Below are 13,731 nucleotides of genomic sequence, written 5' to 3' on the forward strand. Positions count from 1 at the left end.
TACCGAAATAGGGTATAAAAAAAAAGTCAGGTACTGGCAGATTTCTAGGCTGATTTTCCATGTGAGGATGCTAGTTAGGGCATAGAAGAGGAGGAGTTCTCAATGCTGCACAAGCCTGAGGATATAATCGAGGCAGATGATCCATGTGCTCGAACAAATGGTTGGAGACTATTTGTGGATGGATCATCTGGGAATAAGGGATGTGGCATCAGGATTGTGTTAGTCACACCCAAAAATCAAAGGCTTGAAATAGTACTGACATTGGGATTCCATGCATCTAACAATGAGGGTGAGTATGAAGCTTTAATTGCTGGACTTGAGATGGCTAAATCTCTCAAAGTGAAAGAATTATCAATTTTTAGCGACTCAATGTTGGTTGTCAGTCAGATTAATGGAGGATATTCAGCAAAATGTGAAAACATGGTGGATTATTTGAGTTTTATAAAAACAAAGCTAAGAGACTTTAATAAAATAAGGCTTCAACACCTTAATAGAAATGAAAACAGACATGCCGATGCCCTAGCTTATGTTGTAGCTATGTTGGAAAAAACGGAGGGTTGTGATGTTAGCACTTTTAAGTATCTTATGAAATTGAACTTTCACAACCTACTACGTACTAAAACTCAAGATTTCCTTACTCACGTATTTTCGTCTGTATGTTTAGAATAAGGGTTTCGTTCCAACCTTAAGACAAAAATGATATCACAACTGAAATCCTAGCACCTTAAAGAACTAACTGAGAAGGATTTTTAATTAGGTATTTTGAAGATTTTTTTTCCTAATGATTACTTACTACATAAGTTATCTAAAAATTGCAAGTTGTTTTTTAAATAAATAGAGAGAGAAAGTTAAGGAGAGGGTTAACCTACTCATGCAAGATTAGGTACATATCTTTTTAGGGAGTAAAATCACCCCATATCTAATCAGTCTCAGGTTCATAGACAAACTTGAAACTGATTCGAGTATCGATCCTTTGCAAGATGTACTCATCTCTGAGTCCATCTTGCTAGCATGAGGAGTTGTTAAGATATTTCATCTCTGAAATGTCTCTTCAACTCCTGGTTTCATTTCATGCCATCTGGACAAAGATAAAAATCTGGATTCTCCAAAACTCGTGCACGCGATTGATCCCAGTGTCAATTGGTCGCGTGCGCTAGCTTTTCTAAAGCTCCAGGCTAAAAAATTTGTTAGTCTCAGTCATTTTGTAACTGGGTGTCAAAGAAAACCTAAGCCTCTAAGTAGTGATTATAGACCCCTAAAACATGCACTGATCCTCACATGAGTATCATTAACCCTCTCTTGGGAGGGTTTTAGCTCATGATTCTAGGAAAGATATGCAAAGAGATTTTGGATGTATGCTGAATTAAAGAAGAAGAAGAAGAAGAATGCAAAGAGATGAATTTTTAAGCTAGAAAGTAAGAGATTTTATTTAGAAAACTAAAATGGTTTCCATTAACACTATTACACCAAACTAAAGCTTACTTAGAAAAATAATAGCATGCATCCAAAAGGAATGAATTGAATCTCCAAAAATCAATACAAATCAGCCCATTTCAAAAGCTTTCTCTCATTTCACCCACATGAATCAACTCCCACCATTAATCACATTAAATTCTATCTTATCTCCAAATCAAAACAAATTGACACCTTGCATTTTTTTTACACTATTACCACCTAAAATCTAGTCAACTTAATTAATGTCATGCAAGGTGTTAATTTGTGCCAATAATTTACACATTTTGTCTTGACTTGCTTGATGACTCATCCAATCTTGTGGGACCCAGAGTGGGACCACGTACTGCATCCAGTGGCGGGCCGGTCTTTTAGCATTTTAGAACTTCCCGCCTTTACGTAGAGTTCATCACACTGATCGCCTAAGAAACTCACTTGCCAAAATCGAAGTCCCGATTCAAAAGATATGAGCTTCAGAAGTTTGATGCTTCTGTGCACGTAATCCCTTTCTGACTTGGAATCGTCCTGTTGGAGTTCCTGGGCTTTAGGCGGGTTTTGTTGAGCTTTGCATGAGCTAACTCGAAAAGCTTTACATAGACACACTATTCTATGCTTAAATACTGACTTTATCCTAATTTTTAAATTCGTTGCGCAAACCTGCAAAAGCACAAAAATATGATTATTTCATGATTATTAAGCACATAATTAACCGAAATATTATGTCTTTACAGGGTTTTATAATACAGTTTTGGGTGCTTATCAGGTCACAGCACATCGGTGTTCAGCAGAGGCCAAGCATCGATATGGATGAATCAGAGGTTATGGAAATTGACACACTGGGGGTGTCATGGATGGAAGCATATATATCATACTTATCCGATGGTAAAGTACCTGAGGAAAAAAATGAAGCCAGAAGGATCAAGTCTGGAGCGCAAAGATATGTATTGCTTGATAATGAGCTATATTGAAAAAATCCTGGAGGTCCGCATTTGAAATGTATATCACCTGAAGATGAGCATCTAATATTGTAGAGCTCCACGAAGGAGAATGTGGAAACCATTTGTAGGAACCGTTATTTCAGAACGACTATTTCTACAAACCGTGAACACCACGGGAAGTGGAATTAATGGGTGTCCACGATTTGGATAGAGAACATACCTTTTAGATCCGGTTTTTATAACTCTGAGAATCCAAGCTTTATGAATCCGAATCAACAATCAACCCCTTGATCTTCTGTTGTATTCCTTTAGAATAGATTGGACGTTGTTTGGATAACGATCTACCAATCCCCTTCTTTCTCACAAAGCTAGATCCAATTTTGGATCTAACTTTCCTTGCCTTTTTTGTTCAGATGAATAGTGAATTTTGGCTAGAGAGAGATTATTCTATTTATAGGCTACAACAGGGACCATGAGGAGAAATTAGGGTTAGGCCTCCTAATGGGCTTAGGCTTCTCATGTTCGCCCAGAACACACGGCCCAAGTCCGTCAACAAATGGCTTATTCTACTAAAGGCCATTGTTGCACTATCGCCCTAATCCCAAATTACGTGTCAGCGTTTATGGGCTCCATATTATATGCTCGTTGATCTTCCCGTATTTAAGATATCGAATGTCCGTTGATTAAGTCAAGTTACTAACAACTACATTAATCAACTTCTTATGTCCTTGAGTAGTACCACTCAACCTCATTGTCATGTCGGAATAAATCCACCTGCAGGGTTTACATGACAATCTTTTTGAGCTCCTCAAGGGGACATCATCAACCCGACTTCTTGCGGGACACGGATTCCTTCTATAATCAACAACACACCTTACATACAATGTCATTACCCAATCCATCGAGTTTGTTGATTCACAAATGAATCTCACTCATTGATGATTTAAAGCAATGTACAATGCATGTAAGTGCCCGTTATTATATCCGGATTAAGAGGACAAACATCCATAATAACAGAGGTGTTTGTTCTCTTATATAGTTAGTATAAGGAGAAACAACCTCACTTGGTCCTGTTCAATACACACAAAGTGTACTAGTGTAATCCTATAGTCAAGATAGACTAATACCAGATTATATTACAACCGCACCAATGGTTTGTCCAAATCCATCTAGGTTGTGAACGATTACTTATACTTTCTAAGGTACTGATGATATGATCTTCTATGTGTTCACACTATATCATCTACAACATAAAGTATTAGACACATGCATATAACTAATAACATATATAATATGCATAATATTTGCCCATATGATTCTCATTCAAAATATAAAGAATTAGAGTTAATACAAAAGTAATGCTTTTAGTATATAACCCTATCACCATTCAGCTGAAAGATCATTGGCAAGTAAAATAACGAGGCAAGGATATTTTTGGCCTCAGATGCCAAGAGATTGTCTTTGTTATGCTAAAAAGTGTGTGCAATGCCAAATATATGGAAAGGCTATACATGTGCTAGTTGAGGAGTTGCATTGCGTATCGAATCCATGGCCTTTTGCGCTATGGGGCATGGATATTGTCGGTTCTCTAGCACTTGGAAGAGGCAAAAGACTATTTATGCTCGCTGTCACTGACTATTTCACCAAGTGGATAGAATACATAGCGTTACAGTACATAAAAGAGCAAGATGTGATAAATTTTCTTTTCGAAAGAGTAATATGTCGATACGGGTTGCCATATGCAATTATATCTGATAACGGGCCAAAGTTCGAGGGAGGAAAAGTAAAGCTTTCTTGGAATCATACAAAGTAAAACACTTCACATCTGTGCCATATTATGCTCAAGGTAATGGGCAAGCAGAAGCAACGAATAAAACCATTATGGATAATATCAAGAAAAAGTTGGAGGACAAGAAAGGTCTCTAGGTGGATGAATTAAACAGTGTTCTATGTGCTTATAGAACAACACCTCGAACGGCCACTAGTGAATCTCCTTTCACATTAGCTTATGACATGGAAGAAGTAACTCCATCAGAAATGGTGGTATCAACATCCAGAACCAAAGTATTAATGAATGGCCAAAATAATGAAGTAATGGCAGCAGAAGTCCTCAATCTCGAGGAAATAAGAGATCAAGCAAGATTAAGGCTCGACACATACCATCGGTAGCTCAGAAAAACCTTCAACAAGAAAGTGAGAGAAAGACATTGTTAGGAAGGTGATTTGGTCTCAAAAATGGTCACTCAAGCAACTAAAGAGAAAAGGGCTAGCAAATTAGCAGCAAGCTGGGATGGGCCTTACATCATTCACTAAGTAGGGATCAATGGAGCTTATTACTTAAAAATGGCTGAAGGTGTAATATTACTAAAGCCTCAAAATGTATGAAATTTGAAAACATTTTATCAATAAAGAATATTATAAGTGTTATGATGTAATTTCAAAGTTATCCATTCAATAAAGAGATTGATATTTCCGAAGGCAATATCTATACAAATATTGTAAATCCTACTATCTGTAGAATTATATCTTGATAACAAGACAAAGAAAAAATCCTGGTGATCTGTAGGTTCGCACCTCAATACCAGGTCAAAGAAAAAATCCTGGTGATATGTAGATTCTCATCTCGATACCAGGTCAAAAAATCCTATTCTTAGCAACAATGTTGAGTTCGGGTAAAAAAATCTAGTTCTTGACAACAATATCGAGTTTGGGTAAAAAAATCCAGTTCTTGGCAGCAATGTCGAGTTCGGGTCAAGATAGTGATGAAAATCCTGGTATTGGCAGAAATGTCGATATCAGGTCAAGATCGTGATGAAAATCCTGGTATGGGCAGAAATGTCGATATTAGGTCAAGATTGTGATGATACAGAGATCAAGTCAAGAATCATCCTGGGACAAAATCAAATAAGCTCAAAGAGAATCCTGGTATATGTGGTGTCGTATGCTCGATACCAGGTGAAAGAACAAAGAGGCAAACACCTAAGGTATGTAACACAAAGGATACTATTTTTGAGTGGAGTCGTATCAAAATTTTTATATGTCTTAGTATAAATAGGTCTTACTTCAGAGGGAAGTAGTATTGAAATTATAATTTGTTTTCCGAATTATTACAAGTGTCATTTGATAATATTTGTAATTGGAGTAGCATCAGAATTTCTTTTTTGTTTGGTTATTGCAATATGAAAAAATTGAATATTTTAAACAAAAGTAGTGCGATTATAATTCATTGAAAACAGATAAAATAAGCAAAACAGAGCTGGTACACCGAGAGTTGAAACCTAAATAACATAACAGAAAATATCAATCTTCATATTCATATTCATCTTCATCTTCATCTTCATCATCACCATCATCTTCATCATCACCATCATCACCATCACCATTATCCTCATCATCACCATCAATTGAATTCCCATCATCACCTTTTTTATAACAATACGGGTCACGAAGCCATTCGTCTTCTTCTTCTTCTTTTTCTTTTTCTTTTATTTCTTTTTCTTATTATTTTTTTTCTTCTTCATCGTCTGAGTACTCACTGGTAGGGCAATCTGACCAATGAGACCACTCAGGGAGAACCATGAAAACAACATAAGCAATAAGGAAGAAGGAAAGAGGAGACATTTGTTTTTTAAAAAGAAATTTGTTGTTTTCAGTAAGAAAATTACAAAACGCAAGTAGAATCATGTAGTTTGAGGGTCTTTTTAAAGAAGTAAAAAATTATAGAAACGAGGAAATTTAATGGTGATTAGCAGGAAAACGAGGAAGTTTAATGGAATTAGTTGAAAAATTAATTCTTGGTTATCTGTGCATGGGACGGTTTAAGAGTGTTAGTTCATTGAATGACAATTCATTAAAATTTAATGAACTTTTAATTCATTGCATGTTGGATTTTTAAGTCAGTTTATTGAATGCATTTATTGTTGGCATTGTGAGTTTTTTTAAAGTTGAGTAAATATTCATGCTAATGGGTAAAATATTACAAGTTTTCATTACCAAAAATGTCATCAAGATCAAAGCTACTAATTCAAAGCCTGGTATCGGTAATGCTCTTGACTCGATACTAGGTCAAATAAAGTTCAAAGACAATAGTATCGGTAGAGCCATCTCGATACCCAAGGTATGTTGTCAATGGATACTACTTTTAAGTGGAGTAGTATCGAAATTCCGAATTTATTTTCTAATATTGCTAAGTATCAATTGATACTACTTTTAAGTGGAGTAGTATCGAAATTCCAATTTTTTTTTCTAAAATTGCTAAGTATCAATTGATACTACTTTTAAGTGGAGTAGTATTGAAATTCCAAATTTCTTTTCTAATATTGCTAAGTATCAATTGATACTACTTTTAAGTGGAGTAGTATCAAAATTCTAAATTTCTTTTCTAAAATTGCTAAGTATTAATTGATACTACTTTTAAGTGGAGTAGTATCGAAATTTCAAATTTCTTTTCAAATATTACTTAGTATCACTTGATACTACTTTTAAGTGGAGTAGTATCGAAATTCTAGATTTCTTTTCAAATATTTTTTATGTATCAAAGTCTACTAACAGATATATAACAAATATAAACAAACCAAAAGGTGCAAAAGAGATTAATTTCAAAATTCAAAGGAAGTTTAAGAGAATAAGGCAAAATAGACAAGTCATTGTATCAATATTACAAACTGAAACAAATCATGGAGAAAAGATTAGAGCTGGGATGAGTCATTGGCCTGGTTTAGATCATTGGATCTGGCCTCAAGAATCGTAACAAGATCGGCACGCATATTGACTCCCTCCAAACAGCTGGGTGTAAGAATTACAGATTCAGGGATGAAAGATAGGGTAGTCATGATATCGGTGGGATTAATTGTTTCCACGTCATCATCACTAGTTTCTTTATCAGTCTCGGTAGCCTCGGTATCAGCCTCAACCGCTTTTTTGTCAGTGTTAATGGTAGCTTTAGAAGGAATATCATTCTCATCATCAGAATTAAGGTTATACTGATCAATAACATGTTGAGGAAGATATTGCTTGAAACTCTTCATGGTGGTGACACAATAGTTCATGTTTTCATCAGCTTCAACCAGATCGACATCAGCCTGGGTTAGTCGGGCTACGAGCTCAGTTTTTTCTTTCTCATGTTTCCTTTCCCTCTCTTCATATGAACATCACAGTTGATTCACTAACTGGTTATTCTTATCAACAATTTTCAAATTATCAATAACATCATTCTTAGCTGTTTCTGAAGAGCCAAGTTTTGTGATGGTGAGAGCATGTTTTCCTTTTTCTTCCTTAAAAGATTGTTGGAGGCGTTCAATGTCTTTCTTCATTTTTTCATTTTCTTCCCTATAATGACGGAAGGTAGCCATATTGTTCTCAAACTGACTGACAACAGCAACTTTAAGCTGCAATCAAGACTACAAAAAATGGATGCATTATAAATAAATGGTCAAATAGTTATAAGGGTAAGACAAAAGGTATATACGTACTTTTTCAAGCGAAGTACACATGATTTGAAATCGTTTAGTGACCACAATTTCAGCCATTGCTAATCGATCTCGAGGAAGAATGGTGTTCAGTACAATAGCCTCACCAAGTCCAGGTGTCGAAGGCTCAGCAAATAAAGAAGAAGATTTTCAAACCCTCCAATTATTGCGGAGAATCAAGTCTAGTACAAAAACCTCCGTAGAAGAGGAAGAAGCATGAGGTTTAGGTTGAACATTAGTTGAGGGAACAACTGGATGTTTAACTGGCACCGAGGCAGACGTTGTAGATGTTATGGTCTTCAAAATTTTGGATGTCTCGATATCAGGCAACATTTCAGTGGTATAAGGTTGTTTTCTATTCTTCTGATGCCAGTGAGTATCGATATGCTTTTCTTTGGAAGGAGTGGGAGCCTTGGAGGATCTACCTCCTGTTGATTTTTTTGAGGTCAGAAATTAAACTTGCTAGTTGATTTATCTTGTCCATGAGGGATGCGAGATGCCATATCTGTGTACAATAAGCAGTGGTGATCAAACACATCTTGCAAAAGGATAATTATAGAAGTCTAGAACTTCTTGTTTGATTTTGGGAAAAAGATCTTCAGTCATAATAAAGCCATTAATTATATAATCAAAATAGCATAGAAGAGTGTTATCAGGTAATTTAGAGGAATCAAAAGTTTTTCTAAATCTTTTTTCAGAAAAACAAGGCCATAATGAACATGGAGCAGTTTAGGAAGGTGCAACAGTTTGGGAAGGTGAAGGATCTTGACCTCTAAGTACACTACTCTTTAAGGTATATAAAGGAGCAAGATAATTGTCAACTAACATCTTGTAAGATGACATTCGAGATTGGATTTCCATAGTTATAAGCACCAGTTCTAGCAGTTATTTCTTCGTCAGTGCCTTTCAGAAGCTCCATTACTCTAGTAGAATCTCCACGACTTCTCAAAGTGGTAGGTCTTAGCAATGAAATAATGGCACAAGTATAGGCCAATCAGATAAAAGGTCCGAGATGGAATGTTGGAAAACTTTTTGAGATAGTCTTAATAGGTAACGAACCTCCAAGATTAAACACATTGACCAGAAATGATAGATCTAGATGATTCCCATTGACCAGAAATGATGAGAGGATAGAGAGGCCATCTAAAGTCACTATCTCATTTCACTCTTATGATACCTTGTCGGTTACTCCGTTTCTTGGGATAAAAATAGCCACTAGGCTTAGCTGGACCATTTTTGGGTTTCTCAGTACGTTCGATAAAGGTATAATGGTTTTGAATATCGACAAGCCGGATTTTTTTGGATATCCGCATGTCGGGTTCTAGATGCGCATTATATTAGTTACAAATGTACATCAATCTCCAAAAGTTACCCGTGCCTTGGCCAGGAAAGATGTTCAAATAGTTCAGTACCTCTCAATCGAGGTCGGTCAAGGGGAGTCGTAAACTAGTAGCTAGTTGCCCAACAGTGATGATGATTGACTGGGCATCACCACTTTGGCATATGGTCCTTTTCCTACCAACAACATTATGTCGAATAGTGGTAGTATCTGATATCTGGTATGCAGCTCTAACTATTTCTAGGATGGGTATTTTTGGGAAGTGGAGATTCAGACCACCACTCCATATACAATTATCTTCCATAACTTCACGCTCCGATTCTGAGATCACAGTCTTGAAAGGTGGCATGGTAGACCATCAACAAGATAAGTTGGATGCTGATAGGAAATTAACCGGCCTAAATAAACAGGCTAATTAAATCCTATTTTACTTATACTAATACTCGCAAGCGCACGAGGTCTATCGTAATAGGTGCGCAAGAACGAGGTCGATCCCACAGGGATTGTTGTTTAGGGACAAATGAATACTAAAATATTACTTATCCTAATTCGACAATGTTGTTTTATAGAAATTTGGAATTAATTACTACTAAATCTATTTTATTTAACTACGATTTAAGAAATGACTAAACTAAATAATGGGGGTCTGCTAAGTGGAGAGAATTCTAGGACTCTCGAATCCACCTTAAATCTCTGTAGACACTATCGACTTAACCTTTGGTATTCCAGTTATATATTTTCGAAAGTAGCAATCGATGATAATCAATTGCTTTCGATGATATTATCGTTACAATTCTTGTTGTACTTTCTTCGCAAAATTATCTTCTTACTCAGCTAAAGATCAAACCCAAAGCATTATTTGTCTTCTTACAGCACAAACAATCAAACGATTTAATACTAACAATTATACCAACCTCGATTAATAACTCCCTATTCAAACTACCGAAAATGCGTCACAGAAACGGTGAAAGAAATAATAGTAATATTAATCACGAGTTCAAAGAAGAATTAAATCATTAAAAACAATTCAAGAATACCAAATGTCAAATATCAAACATCCATAGCGATCTAAGATTTGATCTACGCCCTAGAAATAATTTAGTTCCACATGGGAAATAAAGCAACAGAAATAGTGATATCAAAAGAAAATAAAGCCATAAACAAAACCGATACTGTCGCGAGTCTGGGTTCCGGATGTTCTGTTCTTTCTTTACTACGTTTCTGGATTCCGGATTCTGGAGCGCTGGACTCAATTCGTTTGCCTCTCCCCCTTCTCTGGTTCGGTCTCAGCTTTTGCCTCTCCTCTCTGGTGTTCTGTGGTGCGTTTTTTTCCAACCAAGAGAGCCTGCCCCCTTGCTCGCCCTTTCACTACTGTGTTTTCTCGCTTTACTCCTTTGCGTTCTAGATTCTCCAGCCCCCTTCACTGCTGTGTTTTCTCCTCTTTCCAGCCCCCCAGCGACCTCCAGCTACAGCCTCCTCTTTACTGCTTTTCTGTTCTCCTCCTTTTCAGCCAAGAGCCGCCCTTCTTTACTGCTTTTTTCTTTCCTTTCTATTTATCTGCCTCCTTCATCTTGAGAAGGAAACTCCAGATTTGAGTCTGTGGTTATGGGCTTTTCTTGTGTCCATTCTGTAATTTAGATTGGTTCCCATTTGTATTGGCGGGATTTTGAAGTCTGTTCGCGATGGAGAAGGAAAGATGGGTTCCTACAGTGCTTCTCGGCTAGACAAGAAATGGTGTGACCCTTAGTTAGTGGGTATGGGCTTTTGAGTATATGGGCTTTCTTATTTGGTTATGGGCTGGTCTCTTTAGTTGCTAAGAATTGGCTTGGCACACATGGTCCAGTCTTAGGCTATTGGACCTACACTAAACTTTAGGCCCAAATTCCATTTCCTTTTATTTCCTCTTGTCTTTACTCACATGCTTTAACCAGGCCCAACCAGATTAAGGGAACTCATGCCACTGACATCCCGAATCTCAACAGTTTCCACACTTTTAATCATGTTAAGTCCAATTCCTGTAAAACCACCAAAAATACACTAACTAAATCAAACGAATAAATTAAACGAACTAACTAATATAAAATTGAGCGTGAATAATGTAATATTTATGCGCTTATCAAATACCCCCAAACTTACATTTTGCTAGTCCTCAAGCAAAACTAAATCTAAACTAATAACAAAAATTAAAAATCCTAACTCATTTTCGTAGGAATCACGATTACACTTAGCATGTGCAACAAGCCTTTTAAACCCCTAGGTTTACCCTAGTGGACGAGTTTAGTCTCGTGAGAGTTTTCAGAGAAGATACTCACAAACTTTATCTATTCTATAATGACTAAGAAATAACAGTAATGTTTCCTTAATTTATCTCAGATATTCATACTTCTCACTAGCAAGGAATAAAAAATACTCATTTTAAAACCCAAGTTAACATATGCATAATAATCAAATCATCTACAAATAAACATACATGCAATGAACAAAACTATGAAATGCAATGGCAGGTCCGGTTATGAAACTTCGGAATAGCGTCCCTAAGTAGGTCCTCACAAATATGTCAAGACAAAAATACTCTGATTTTTCCGCTCAGGTTTCGCTCACTCCAGTGTGCAATGGGCACACTTTTTCTCTCAATCTCAATGACATCCAAAGGAGCCAAGGTCGATCAAACACATCTGCCACTTACTATCACACCAACCTATTCCTAATTGAGCTAAAGGTCTTTATTAGGTGTTATGTATGGCTTAGGTGATAGTTTAAAAATAACTGGAATGGATAAACAAAATAGACAAGTCTGAGAAAATAAGGTCTTCAAATTCCGTAACTAGAGAAAGTCTTGTTCTTACTTTGCTTCTACACTTTGTTTCCATCCTTAGCCCTTTTGTTTTGGCTTTTTGACTCATTTGATTCTATTTTTGGAGTTCTAACTTTTTTATTTTATTTCTATTCATTTTTCTTTTCTTTGGATGGAAACTTTCTTTTCTTTATTTTTCTTTTGAAGCAACTAACAAATTCTTGATTTTCCACAGGTCTTTCTCATTTCTTTTCTTCATTTCATCCTATTTCTCAAACTTATCAAATGGGTAGACTATTTTTATTTATTTGTTTATTTTTTTTATATAGGGTAAGGAATTTGTGGTTTATGAAAAAAACTAATGAAAGGCTCAGTGGGGCGACTTGCGGAAAAAAATATTCTTTAGGTTTGAATTTTTGGCTATATCGATCCAAAGATTGCCTAAATTCTCTTTTAGGATATGGTATGGTGATCAAGCAAGTGGACGTGTGTTTTCTCTACTCGGAATTAACTTCTCCCTTGTGTCATCACTCAGATATCAACTCATATGAGGCTTTTAGGCTAGATTCTCACTGGATATGTAAAATTAAGCACTCTAACCTAGGTCTCAGAAAAGTACTGCCAACTACAAATATAATGTTCATGCAAGATATTTATGAAAAGATGCAGAGACTATTACCTATATCTTAACCTAAGTTTCTTAATAACTACTCTTAATTCTAATGCTAACTGAGATTTCTAGATTATAATCATCATAGAAAAGGAAACAATACCACTACCCCTAAGTGCATAGTATACATAAGTTTTATTTTTTAAGCTAAACAAAACATTTTGTTCCCACCCCACACTTAGTTCGGACATTGTCCTCAATGTTGACAGATATGCTTAATTCCAAAAAGTAATAACATGGACAAGTAAAAGAATAAGGAAAGAAGTTACCAATAGCTCCATGAACAAAAAATAAAACTCGAGTCACCTGTAGAAATTAGTACCTCACTAAAGATATAATATCGATAAAATAGAAAAGGAACCAATTTACTATGACGACTAACCTGTGGCACATATCTCATTCCATAGAGTTACACGTCTCCAAAAACACGGAGAAAAGGTGCTAAAGTGGAATGTATGAGGTATGCGAAAGGTACACATGACTCAAAAATAAAAACATGCATATATAATAAGCAAATGCGAACAATAAAATGGAAAATAAATTCCCAACTATTATGGCCATATTCATTGCTCCATCCTGTTCACCGAACTCTTTTTGGTTGTCTTCGCTTAGTTCAGTGGGGTTCGACCTGACCAGTCCTTAGAAAACTGGAAAATTTCGTGTCCACGGAGGTCAGGGCGGGCGCGCTTCCACGGGAGGCGTGAAAGGCCGAGTTTTTTTGGATTTCTGATGTTTTGGCGCTGGTGGTTTTCCAGAGTTGCTAAGGTGCTAAAATGGTGAAGAACAACGGGAAACGTGGGAGTGAAAGGTGAGAGATGGAAGTTAGGTGTAGTGTGGGTTGTGAGTGTAGAATGAATGAAATTTTTAGAGGTTTTAAGTTGCTAAAACGAAACGGGAAGTTGCCAAAAAGCTTTTACGGCAATTTTCGGAAATACTAAAAACATGGGTTGCCTCCCACAAGCGCTACAGTTAATGTCTCTAGCAGACGAATGCTTCACACGACTGATTAGTGCTATGTGGGCTTATCAACAAGCCGGATACTCAATCAGTCATGATAAATAGGATCAAGC

The sequence above is a fragment of the Coptis chinensis genome, chromosome 1 (genome assembly GCF_015680905.1).
Source record: "Coptis chinensis isolate HL-2020 chromosome 1, ASM1568090v1, whole genome shotgun sequence".
NCBI classification, from domain to species: domain Eukaryota; kingdom Viridiplantae; phylum Streptophyta; class Magnoliopsida; order Ranunculales; family Ranunculaceae; genus Coptis; species Coptis chinensis.